The sequence below is a fragment of the Gopherus evgoodei genome, chromosome 4 (genome assembly GCF_007399415.2).
Source record: "Gopherus evgoodei ecotype Sinaloan lineage chromosome 4, rGopEvg1_v1.p, whole genome shotgun sequence".
Taxonomy (NCBI): domain Eukaryota; kingdom Metazoa; phylum Chordata; order Testudines; family Testudinidae; genus Gopherus; species Gopherus evgoodei.
The window spans coordinates 18,206,502-18,219,916 of NC_044325.1; the positions used below are offsets into that span (position 1 = coordinate 18,206,502).

At 42.2% G+C, this 13,415-nt stretch overlaps 1 protein-coding gene across 2 annotated transcripts in view; it reads left to right on the plus strand.

The window, feature by feature from the left end:
* BRF1 (BRF1 RNA polymerase III transcription initiation factor subunit) overlaps window positions 1-13,415 on the plus strand; it is a 257,449-nt gene that overhangs the window by 168,570 nt on the left and 75,464 nt on the right. The gene's annotated exons all lie outside the window — the stretch shown is intronic.

Consider the following 13,415-nt stretch of genomic DNA (forward strand, 5'->3'; position numbering starts at 1 on the left):
CGCCTCTGAGGTTCTATTGGCAGAGTCCTGAAATAGCTGATCGGTCTCTGGCCCTGCTGAAGCCAGCAGCAAGAATAGGAAGCTGTCTGTACAGATGGCTTCACCCTCTTCCAGACTGTGTGCTTCCTCCTCCAACTCCTCTAACCTGATTTCCTGGCATTTGTTTTGCGGTTCTGATCTCTAGTTTGTCTCTGACTCCCTGGTATGTTTCCCTGGCCTGACTCTGGTTTCTGATTCTTATCTCCAGTTTATCTCCTGCCTCTGATCTCCCAGTATCCTGACCCGGCCTGACTCTCTTGTGATGGTGGACTCTAGTAACAAGTACTAGGTCTGGCTGCCCATCACCTGGCCATGACAGCCTGTGTAGGAGTTGCTGGTTTGTTGAAGACTGGGAAACTCTATGAAATTGTTCAGCTGCTTCAGGAGTGAAGTGTTGAGGATCCTCTCTGTTGTGAAACTGTTCATCCAGCTCAGGAGTTTCCTGATCTTAGTGAAAGAAATGGCTAGCAATGTTGGAAATTTTTGTTTGTTAAGCTCTTCAGCCAGTTCAGGTGCAGAGTTCTTGAGCCAGCTCAACAGTTTTTTGAAGAATAAGAACTGTGAGCAAGCAACAGCAATTTTGATGAATATCATGCTCTTTGTGAAAGAGCCCAGATGGCTCAGGGCTTGTCTACATCAGAAAGTTGCAGCGCTGGTGAGGGAGTTACAGCGCTGCAACTTTGAAGGTGTACACATCTGCAGGGCACCACCAGCGCTGCAACTCCCTGTTTGCAGCGCTGGCCGTACTCCCGTTTTGTCTCGGGTGTAGAGGATCCAGCGCTGGTGATCCAGCGCTGGTAATCCAATGTAGACAGTTACCAGCGCTTTTCTTGACCTCCGTGGAAGGAGGAAGCCTCTGGTAATCAAGCTGGTTTCCTTTCCCGGTTTGCTCTCTCGGTCCCGGAGCCACCCAGCAAACCGCAGGGAAGGAGACCTGCTTGCTCGGGGTTCCGGGACCAAGAGAGCAAACCGGGAACGCCGCGGTTTGCTCTCTCGGTCCCGGAGCCACCCAGCAAACCGCAGGGAAGGAGACCTGCTTGCTCGGGGTTCCGGGACCGAGAGAGAAAACCGGGAAAGGAAACCAGCTTCGCCGCGGTTTGCTCTCTCGGTCCCGGAACCCCGAGCAAGCAGGTCTCCTTCCCTGCGGTTTGCTGGGTGGCTCCGGGAACGCGAGAGCAAACCGCGGCGTTCCCGGTTTGCTCTCTCGGTCCCGGAACCCCGAGCAAGCAGGTCTCCTTCCCTGCGGTTTGCTGGGTGGCTCCGGGAACGCGAGAGCAAACCGCGGCGTTCCCGGTTTGCTCTCTCGGTCCCGGAACCCCGAGCAAGCAGGTCTCCTTCCCTGCGGTTTGCTGGGTGGCTCCGGGACCGAGAGAGCAAACCGCGGCGTTCCCGGTTTGCTCTCTCGGTCCCGGAACCCCGAGCAAGCAGGTCTCCTTCCCTGCGGTTTGCTGGGTGGCTCCGGGACCGAGAGAGCAAACCGCGGCGAAGCTGGTTTCCTTTCCCGGTTTGCTCTCTCGTCCCGGAACCCCCCTTGAAGCCGCCCAACAGCGCTGCAGTGTGGCCACATCTAACACCACTTGCAGCGCTGGTTGCTGTAAGTGTGGCCACTCTGCAGCGCTGGCCCTATACAGCTGTACTAATACAGCTGTAACAACCAGCGCTGCAAAATTTTAGATGTAGACATGGCCTCAGAAGCAGATCCTGTCCTTCATGAAAAGATCTCTAACACAGTAATGGCGCCTTTCTTAATTTATGAGCATTATAACTGAAACTTTATGCACAGTGATCATCAGCTAATGGAGAACATGAAAAATCTTCATTTTTGCAAAAGAAAGCAAAAAACTTGGTGTCTGCAATATTTTGACTAGCTCTACTGTTGAACGCTTTAGGAGAGCAGTATGATTTTTCCTACTATCACATGCCCCAAATAATGTGCTCTATGTCCAAATTTGGGGCTGACATGGTGGAGGAGGAGAAGTTTTTCTAGTCCAGCAGCATTTGTATTGCAATAGAGATGATCTTTGACAAAGCAGCAGCTACTTTCACAAAGTAAAGGAACTTTGTGACAGTGGTGCTCCTGGGCCAGCTTCAGGTTCCCAAAGATTCTGCTCTTTGTAAAAGGAGGAGTTTCAGAGATGAGGTGTGTTTCTGGGGGGAGGAGTAGAAGGTATGTATTGTTAGATGTCTTAACTTTTAATATCCTTTCTTTTGTGGTTTTGTATTATGTTACTTAAGCAACCTTACCTAATACACAATGTAGTGATTTTGTGTATTAATATATATCTGTTTTCCTTTGTGGGTCTGAAGTTTGTTCATAATTAAAATAATATTAACGGAAGATTCAGCATCTTAAGTTCTCAAACAGCGGTGGTAAGCTTGGAAATACAGATCCAGTCTTGGAACCTTGGAGGAATAGACGTAGTTCTAAATAATACAGATGCTCTCCTGCTCAGATGGCTGAGTGCCTGCCAAGAGACAACCTTGAACTACTGTGGTGGACAGCAGAACACTTAGTATCCACAGCAAGACCTATCTACTCAGCCTGCTAGCAGCAACAGCAGAAACAGTGCTTCAGCACTTTAAACATAGAGCCAGCTGTTCCCTTTGCAGCTAGCTCTTGTGTAAAGTGCATGCTGTTTTACATAATGATCTGTCAGCAAAGAGAAACTGACTGAGATTGTGTGATCTCAGTCAGTTTTCCTTTGCTGTCTACTCTCCAGAGCATGGTACAGCCACAGTTCTCTGTATGAAATGTAGGAGCACTTTGCACTTAGAAGGTCTGAAGAGGGGAACCTATTAAGCTGCTAGTCAGTTACTCTCCTCTGATCTTCCCTTTCTAAAGGGCTACTATTTGGTACTCCTGCAGAGATTAATAAGATATGCAGAAAATAGGAGCGAGAAGGCCCCAAAAGGTGGAGAGGGAGAAGGAAGGAAAGATGACAAAAAAGGCATAAAAAGGAGCGGAGGGCAAAGATGGAAGGGAATCAGTGATGAAGTTCCAAATTAAAAGAGAGGGACCAAAAGTGGAGGAAAAGATTCTCATTATTGCCCCAATTTTTAAAATTCCCTTACTTTTAAGATTTTCATCCTTATGGTTGAGGAAGGGAGAGAAAGGAGCAGGGGCTTAACGTGTGAAGAATGACTAACTTCCTGGATCCTTGTGGATCTCAGGATTCTTTCGTACCTTGAACAACTGTTGTATTTGTTATCATAGATCTAAAAATCACAAGTTGGAGAATACTCCTGTCTTTCTTATAGAGCTAGTGCTGTCTCTGTGCGTTGATGCTGAAGAATGTCATTTGTGATAGCTAATTGGTATCTTTGTGGATGATCATTTGTCAGGCTAGCCATTGATGAGCATGGGCTTCAGCAGCAAAAAATAGCTTTTGTCATGTTATTGAGAGCAGCCATCTTAACGCTGTAGACAAGGCCGTGACAGCAGAGCTTTGGTCTTGGAAAAGAAAGAAGGGTAATTTCAAGTAGTTTACGTAAGCAGACTTTTTTTTCCCAAAAAAATTTAAGAGGGTGGGGTGAGGGTAGGAATGCAGCTACAGCAGACAGAAATCTGCTGTTTTCCATGATAATGCTAAGATGTTCTCTAACAGAGAGAGTTTAACTTGAAACAGTTTGTTTATTTTGGGGACATAAAGAAGGATTTGTTCGTAGGGATTTTTTTGTTGTTGTAAACAGTGTACTTCAATAGACCTGGCTTCTTCTTTCTAAAGAACTGCAGAGTCAAAATGGCATCAGAATGGCATTTTTTATTAGAGGCTGATTTCAAAGCAATAAGACAGTAAGAATCTAAGAGAACCATTTTTGTTGAGGGGAGAAAAGGAAGGTGAGGAATTCTCACTCGAGAGACAACTTTTTTCTAGGGCCCCAATCGTGCAGGCTCAGGAATCTGCTCATATTGAACATATAACTGTGAATCAAAACAACACAAATAGGTTTTTTTGTTTTTGTTTTTGTTTTTTTTTTTGCATGGGCAGAGGCAATTTTTTTCAACAGCTTGTAACTTATTCACAAAACAAAGTTCTTATGATCTACAGATGCAAGCACCCTTAGGGCAGGGTAAATGTCTACTTTACTAAAAACTTCAATAGAGGAGACTAAATGCAGCTAAAGCATTTCCACTTACCCATTACTTCACAGAAATACCATTAAATATGTACTTTTAAAATCATAATCTCTTGATGAGAGAATTTTTATGACCACTGTGTGAAAGTGGCTAATGCAGTAGTCAGAGATGTCAGTTAGCTGTTGCAGAAGCAGCACGCTACCTGGAACTTGAGTGTTGGTGTGAGGAATTGCTTTTCAGATACTTGATTGTAAAAATGTATTTGTAATTCTGCACAAGCATGTGGTTAATTCGGAATTCTAAACAGCTCAGTTTATTAAGGGAAATTAAACCACACAAAATGTACTGTAACATGGCAAGAAGGTGAGTCTAAAGCAGTGAATGCAAACCAGCTGGTAAGGCTCATTTTCCAACATTCTTGTATGCCATTCCTCAGAACTCATGCTCATGCTCTGACCACGTGGCACTGCCCACGACTCCGGTCCTGCTTGTTGATTGTATTCTGGTTCCTGACTCTTGGCAATGATCATTGGCTTTCCTCTTGACCGTGCCTCTGGTTCTGCTCCTACTACTAGGCCAGTCTCTTGTTCTGACCACAAGGTCACACCGGCTACACCCCAGTGTGTGACATCTACTGGGAGATTGAGATGGGAAGAAAGCAAAACTCTTGTGATAGTGCTCCTTTGTAGAGAGAGGTCTTGAAGGCTTACCCTGCTCAGCTGTTCTCTTGTCTTCTAGAAGGTGGAGGATTCTCTGGTTTGTTAGACTAGACTTTTTTTTTTAATTTAAAATGCCCCACTTAAGGCATTTTCCAGAGACATCTCCTTTCAGTCCAAATGTAACGTGTTTGGTCTGAGATATTTCATGGTAAGAGGAGTTAATGTTTGCTCTCCTTGTACTAGTGGGAACATTCTGCAAGCAGGTGACCCTGTAGCTGTGCTATATTTTGCTGTTTATAGTTAGCAGGAACGGTCCTGCGAGGAGGTGGTACTCCATTTGTGGTGTGGTGTAGTGTATGTTTTCTTTACCTTGGACAGATATGAGGCTGGCGTCTCGGTGAACAGACTCCTTAGCTCTGATTAGGCATCATTAAGTTACATATGCAATTTATGTTTAAATTGTGGGCATGCCTCATGTAGTTTGTGGCCAGTTGGGCCTAAATTCTAGCATTGAATTGGCACTCAGCTGCAGTAGACTGGAATTTTTCATGTAGTTTGAGGCATAGTCAAAAATAAACAGTTTCATTTAAAATATGGAAACAAAATCAATAATGTATTTCTTGTGACGTTTGTTTTGCTCTAGTCCTACATTTCTGCATTCCAGTTTGTGACAGACTTTTGTGTTGACAATAAATACCTTAGTTTAAATTGACTGGGAGAAGATGGAGGTTTTAGAAACCGGCTAAGGGACAGTTGGGCCTTTCTGGCAACCAGAGATATGTGGTAAGTGGATTGGGATTGTGGGAGAAGCACATTATCTGGATGCTTTGTTTAAAATGATCAGCACTGAAATAATTGATAATGCAAATCTGCCTTGTGAAATTATCAAGAAAAGTTGCCAGCCCATTCAGAAACCTACTAGTCCTACTTTACTGCACATACCTTGTTTTAATTTGGGCTTAATCTCATACATCCCTATGATAGGGTTTTCTCATATGTACTCTTTACACCATACTGACTCTTGTACTTCATAGCTTTCTGTTCCAAACCAGATAGCTACACCCACTCTGTCATCCATGCACTGTTCAACCCCCAAGCTTAATCGCTAGTTTGTTCACTCCCCCCCCAAACCCCTCTCCCCGGCCCTTCCATCATCCAGTCTCTTCCCCTATCATAAATTTCCTTCCCCCTCCAAATGGCTTCTCAGCTCACATCAGTTAATCCAGTCTCTTTCATAGCAATTCATCGGTTCCCTTTTTCTTTCCCCCTTCCCTTCCAGATCATCAGTTGTCATCCCTGCTCTAAACTATTCTCTCAACAGCAGCTCTTTAAAGCTCTAGAAGTTACCTTAGTACCTCTACCCCGTTTGGCCACAAACCTTCCCCATGCTGATGGGTTCTTCAGTTCTCTTGCAGGGTGCTTCATTTGCTACTGTGATGTTTGATCCCTCTCTAGAAGGGGTTATCTGATATTTTAGTTTACGTTGGTGTTTGTTCCCCAATTACTTCGTTTGGTATTTATCTAGTTTTCATGAAAATGCCTGTTATGAGTAAGCGCATTGTTTTTGCCATATTGCGCGCATAGTATTTCGAATGCATTGAGAGCCTGATCACTAATGCCATGTTGCATGAATTAAGTTTTTTGTGCTAAAATGCTTTAATTCTAGGACTGCCATGAAACCATGTGACTGAGGATGTATTTTACAGTATAGTACAAGAGAATCAAGTTGCCTTTCACTCTAGAAGCTTCAAAGGATTTCCTGAGAACCACTCAGTCTTCATTGCTGTCAGAAAGGAAATCCTCTTATCTGGACAGTACAATAAATAGTTTACCTCCTGTACTAGAAACAGAAAAAAATGCTCTTAACCTTTGTCTTTTTACTGTAGTTTTTTGTATATCAAATCACTGTATTCTTGACTAATAAATATCGCCTACAAAGGTGCTGTGTGACTTTTTTTAATAAGTGGTTTGTTGTGCATTTATTATTTGCAGGTAACAGTAAACAATCCTAAAGATTTGCAAACGTAATCTGGTATGTCTATATTTACACCGCTCACGTCTATCAAAGTAGGTTGGAGGGACCAAAGGCTATTGACAAAGCTTTTTTATGTTCTGGGAACTGGGTGAGTAACTGGCAGTTTCAAGTTGCAGAGCAGTGTAATTGATTCAGAGCCGTGATTGAAAGCTGTGGAAGTAGTGATTTTCCTTCTGGTTGCACTAGACATTAGGCAGGGAGAGCAAGACTGCTGCTTGTCCTGTTTTCCTATTTACTGTAAAGACTTTCTGTAGCTTAAAAAATAAAACACTGATTTTTTTAAACTTAGAACTCTGTTTTTACCTGTACCCTGCAGTGTTTTCCCTTAAGAAGAAATCTCACTCTTAAGAACCACATCAAATCACATCATTGCTTTTAACTCACTTCTGAAGATCTGGAACCAGATGTTGCTCGCATCTGTGTTTACAAAAAAAATATTTTCAACCATTTTTATTAAAGGAGAAAATGATCATTTAGAGCTTCGTTTCAATAGTTCAGCATTGGAGAAAAATCTTTCCTGGTGTTTAAAAAAAGAAAAAAAAAGGCGGGGGTGGGGTGGAAGGGGCAAACAACTGTCTGTGCCTAAAGCAAGCAGCATAATACACAACAGATGAATGTTTACAGCTCTTAGGATCTACTGGTTTATAGAGGATTGCCCTGGAATTTTTGTATCAGAATGGCTGTTCTTTGCTTTGAAGTTAAGGTTAATCCTGACAGTTTGTAACAAAAGACTTTATTTAAGGAGAATGTAAAGCTTGGAATTTGAATGTACCTCCGATTCTGAATAATTCTTCGCATTTAATAAATGCCTACCAAATTGGCGGAAAAGGGACTATTGATAGGCAGAGAGGGTAAGGTAACTTGCTTCCAGAGTCTTCTCTGCAGCTTACCAGTTGGCGAATGAGTTTTCTGTCGCTGTCACTAATTGAACTAGTGAAAACAACTGGCATCTACATCTGTAACAAGTTTATATTGAAAATGACAACACAATTTCAGGCACCATGTACAAATTCATATCATTTTCAGTCTGGCGAATTAGGACTCTGTAAGGAAATGGACACCAACTGTGCTGTGACTTACTACATTTCTAGCTGTGCTGCTGTAGCACTAAGTGAAGATGCTATCTAAGCTGACAGGGAGAGTATCTCTCACCGACATAGGTACTCCACCTCCCCAAGAGGCATATCGACGGGAGAAGCCCTCCTGTTGACATAGCATTGTCTATAGCAGGGATTTGATCTGTATAACTGCGTTACTTAGGAGTGTGGATTTTCTGGACCTCTGAGTGACGTAGTTATACTGACAAGGCTATAGTGTAGACAAGGTCTCAGGCAGCATTATGTCAACGGGAGGGCTTCTTTCATTGACATAGCTTCTGCCTCGTGGAGGGAGAGAGTACAGTAACCCCTCACTTAACATCGTCCTGGTTAATGTTGTTTCGTTGTTATGTTGCTGATCAATTAGAGAACATGCTTGTTTAAAGTGGCGCAATGCTCCTTTATAATGTTGTTTGGCAGCCACCTGCTTTGTCCACTGCTTCCAGGAAGAGCAGCCCATTGGAGCTAGCAGTGGTGGCTTGGAACCAGAGTGGACCGGCAGCCCCCGTAAGTTCCCTGTGTGGCAGCTGCCCAGCAGGCTATCAGTTGCTGGGCTGTTCAGCTATCCTTCCCCACAGTGCTGTGTGCTGCTCCTGCCCTCTACTTTGGAGCTGCTCCTGGGAGCCTCATGCTTGCTGTGCTGGGGTGGTGTGCTAATATCAGGGTGTCCCCCTCGCTCCTGCCCCCTACTCCTGTACCCCATCTCCACAGAGCAGGGGGTGGGGACAGGACAGGGCTCAGTATGGAGCGAGCTTGGTGGCAGTAGCTGCTGTCTCAACTTGCTGATCTGTTTAAAAAGGCAATGTGCTTAGAGTGGGTTCAGCATACTTAAAGGGGCAATGTGTGTGTCTCACACACACATACAGTGTCTGTCTCTAACACGCACACTCATGGTGCGTCTCTCACACTCACTCACTCACTCTGTCTGTCTCTCTCTGCCGTGCTCTCTCCACTCCCTCCATTCGTGCTGCCTTGTAGAGTGTGAGGCTACATTAACAACAATGTGTTAACCATTGAGGGCTCATAAGACATTCCCTGGGAAATATCCCACCCTCTTCCATCCTCTGACTTCACCACTTCAACCAATCATCATCATTGCTGTGTACAGTATTCAATTGTTTGTTTAAAACTTATACTCTATTTAATCTATCTATTAAATCTATCTATTTAATCTATCTATCCTGCCATGAGGGCAGGGGACTGGACTCGATGACCTCTCGAGGTCCCTTCCAGTCCTTGAGTCTATGAGTCTATCTAATTTATCTATCTCTATATATCTAAAAAATTCCCTAGAACCTAACCCCCCATTTACATTAATTCTTATGGAAAAATTGGATTTGCTTAAAGTAGCATTTTCAGGAACATAACTACAATGTTAAGCGACGAGTTACTGTACCTACACCGACAGAAGAATCTCTCCTGACAGCGTAGGCAGCATCTGCACCACTGCACTGCTGTGTGTGTAGACAAGCTCCACATCTCTAATCCAAAAATGTGGCACAATTTAGGGAAGCTGAAGTGTTTAAAAACAGCTGCATTTTGGTTTCCATGTGCATTTATTTATTAGTTCTGAGCTGCTATGCCAGTTTTTGTAATGCACAGAATTTTATGTAAGTTGGGCTGTGAGCTGGCACCATAGAAACAGTCTAATATTTTTGGCCAAGATTTTCACAAGTGACTAATGATTTTGAGTACTTCAGTTCTGGGTCCCGATTTGAGCTACCTTAAAGCGGCCTAGATGTTCAGAGACTGGGTGTTGAACACTTTCTAAAAGTCATGTCTCTTAAGTTGCACACCTCAGAGTACTAGTTACTTGAAAATATTGGCTATTCACTTTATATTCATAAAAAAAGATGACCCTCTCATACCGGATTGTTTTGGTATGTGCAAGGTGGTGGTGGAGGAGTATAAAATGTCCAAACCTGCTTTTGTAGGTTACTTTTAAAAAAGTAATTAAAACAGAAGCATTTTCTTCAAATATGCATCACAAATATGCCAGCATCACAAATGTTGTGAAGAGGTTGCCACAGAACAATTTTCTTTTCTGGTTAGTGTGGGATGGTTCTGTATTCTCGTCCTCTGTACCCTTTGATGTCATATTGGGGAGTAGGGATAAAAGGTTGATAAATTTGAAGGGAGAGCTCGGTATGGTTAAAGAAGTGATGTGGCTCTATAGTAGATTTTGCCCTCAATGGATCAAACTCCTACTGACTTGCGTGGGAATTGCTCTGAGGGCAGAATTGGGCCCACATTATTATGAATACGGATTTTAATGACATTTTAGGCAGGATAGCTATAAATACATAAGGAGCAAGGGAAAGTCAAAGGAAAGTCTTGGTCCTCTACTTAGGGGGGAAGAAGAGCTAATAACAGATGATGTCAAGAAAGCTAAGGTGTTTAATGCTTATTTTGCTTCAGTGTTCTCTGAAAAGATGAATTATGACCACATTCTGAGCATAATTAATATTAACAACAAGGGGGAAGGAATGCAAGCCAAAATAGAGAAATAATACGTTAAAGTATTTAGATAACTTAGATGTATTCGATTAGGAAATTAATCCTATAGTACTTAAGAAACAAGCTGAAGCAATGTCAGAACTGTTAATAATTATCTTCAAGAACTCATGGAGGATGGTGAGGTCCTAGAGGACTGGAAAAGAATAATCATAGTACGTACCTATCTTTAAAAATGGGAACAACGACGGCCCAGAAAATTATAGACCAGTCAGCCTAATTTTGCTGCCTGGAAAGATACTGGAACAAACTATTACATAATTTATAAGTACCTGATGGAGAATAGGGTTATAAGGAATAGCTTGCATGGATATATCGAGAGCAAATTATACCAAAGCAATCTAATTTCCTTCTTTTACAGGGTAACTGGCTTAGTGGTTGGGGGGAAGCTGTAGACATGATACATCTTAATTTAGTAGGGCTTTTGACACAGTCCCACATGACATCCTCATAAACAGAGTAGGGAAATGTGGTCTAGATGAAATTACTGGAAGGTGGGTGCACAACTGGTTGAAAGACTGTACTCAGAGTAGTTATCAATGATTTGCTGTCAAATTGGGAGAGCATATCTACTGTCATCAGTACATAGTGGGTCAGTCTTGGATCCGGCACTGTTCAATGTTTTCCTTCGTGATTTAGATAATGCAGTGGATAGTATGCTTGTAAAATCTGCAGAGAGTACCAAGCTGGGAGGAGTTGCAAACACTTTGGAGGCCGAGGTTAGAATTAAAAATGACCTTGACAAATTGGAGAATTGGTCTGAATTCAACAAGATGAAATTCAATAAAAACAAATGCAAAGTACTTCACTTAGGAAGGAAAAATCAAATGCACAACTACAAAATGGAGAATAACTGGCTAGGTGATAGTACTGCTGAAGAGAATCTGGGAGTTATAGTGGACCACAATTTGAATATAAGTCAATAATGTGATGCATTTTCAAAAAAGGCAAATATCATTCTGGGGTGTATTACGAGGAGTGTGGTATGTAAGACATAGGAGGTAATTGTTCCACTCTGTTTAGCACTGGTGAGGCCACAGCTGGAGTGTTCATAGACTCTAGGACTGGAAGGAACCTTGAGAGATCAAGTCCAGTCCTCTGCCCTCATGGCAGGACCAAATATTTTCTAGACCATCCCTGATAGACATTTATCTAACCTACTCTTAAATATCTCCAGAGATGGAGATTCCACAACCTCCCTAGGCAGTTTATTCCAATGTTTAACCACCCTGACAGTTAGGAACTTTTTCCCAATGTCCAACCTAAACCTTCCTTGCTGCAGTTTAAGCCCATTGCTTCTTGTACTCTGTTTAGTTCTAGGTCATCTTTAAGAAAGATGTGGACACATTGGAGAGAGACTATAGATGAGAGCACCAAAAATGATAAAAGGTTTAGCAAACCTGACCTATGAAGAAAGGTTAAAAAAAAAAAACTGGGCATGTATAGTCTTGAGAAAAGAAGACTGAGGAGGGAACTTGCTAAGTCTTCAAATATGTTAAGGAGCATTATAAAGATGACTCTGATCAATTGTTTTCCACTAAAGGTAGGACAACAAGTAGTGGGCTCAATCTGTAGCAAGGGAGATTTAGGATAGAGATTTAAGAAAAACTTCCTAACTCTAAGGGTAGTTAAGCTCTGGAATAGGCTTCACAAGGAGATTGGAATCCCTGGAGATTTTTGAGAACAGTTTAGACAAACATCTGTCAAGGATTGTCTAGGTTTAGGTGGTCCTGCCTCAGTGCAGGGGGCTGGACTAGATGATCTCTTAACATCCCTTCTAACCCTCCATTTCTGTGATTCTGCAGCTGAAATTTCACTCTTGTACTATGATGCAGCGAACTGGCGAAAAGCAGGTTCATACATGTTAGTATGGAATAATTAAAAATATTATTTTAAAATGTTTTTATTAAAGTTGTGATGTAAAACTTTCACATGTTGAGACCTAAGACCTTTGCAGCATTTGCTGAATTTATCATAAAGTTCAAAGCCACATTGTTATAGTGGTAAGAAACCTTTCTTGAGGCATTTTCAGCCATTGTATTTACATAACATCTGCAGCAGCATACTGTTTTCATTTATGAGGCCGACTCACAAGAAAGTTAGAGTACAAAGTTATGAGATTGCTTGGGATAGTAACAATTTCCAAATCACTATTATTAATTGAGGGGAAAGCTCTCTTCATATATAGTTTAAATGAGAGAGGGAACACCTGATTTTGGTTATTTAGGATAATATTTTCCAATAAGCATAGAAGTCTTAAGGGCCCAACTTATTTTGAAAGTCTATGGGAGTTGGGCATGCAGCTTCCATATACCAATTTGAAAACCCCACCCTTCATCAATTTACAATTGTCCACTTGCTTTGGGCTGCTGTCACTGATTTCATGTAGTGCAAGTGGCCAGTTTAGTTCTTTGTTTTTAATTCAGGGGATTCTTTGTCTTTTTCTGGAACACTGATGATTCCTACCCTTGTTTGTTTTAACCATTTTGTTCCTCACAACGCTCAAGACCCGGTATTGTGTTAACCTACCATCTCATCAAAGGGAACTGACTGGAACTTTCATCAAAACCCATCAGCCATAGGAGAATTCCTTTCCTTCTAGTACCGATGTTCGTTCTCTGCACTTCTCAATACCCAGATGTCTGGGAGTGTGAGATCAGTCTAGGGAGTCAAACTCAAGTGTCTTGAAAATTATTAGAGAGCAGTAACCACAAAGATGCCACCAAACTGACTCTCAACATTTTATTTTATATTTTGCTGCTGTAAGCTGTCTTTCAGAATGATAAAACTGTCTGATATTCCGCACAGTACATTGGAAACTAGTCAAATCAGCAGTTGCCCATAGCTGATTAAACTTGGGGGGATGATCTTCCTTCTCCAGCATAATCCTTGAGCACATAACATTCCACTTTCTCTCTGCAGAGTGTTTTATAATGATCTAGGAAGATCAATTTCTGCCCCTGCAAATTCTGTCATTCCTGGTTTAGACATCT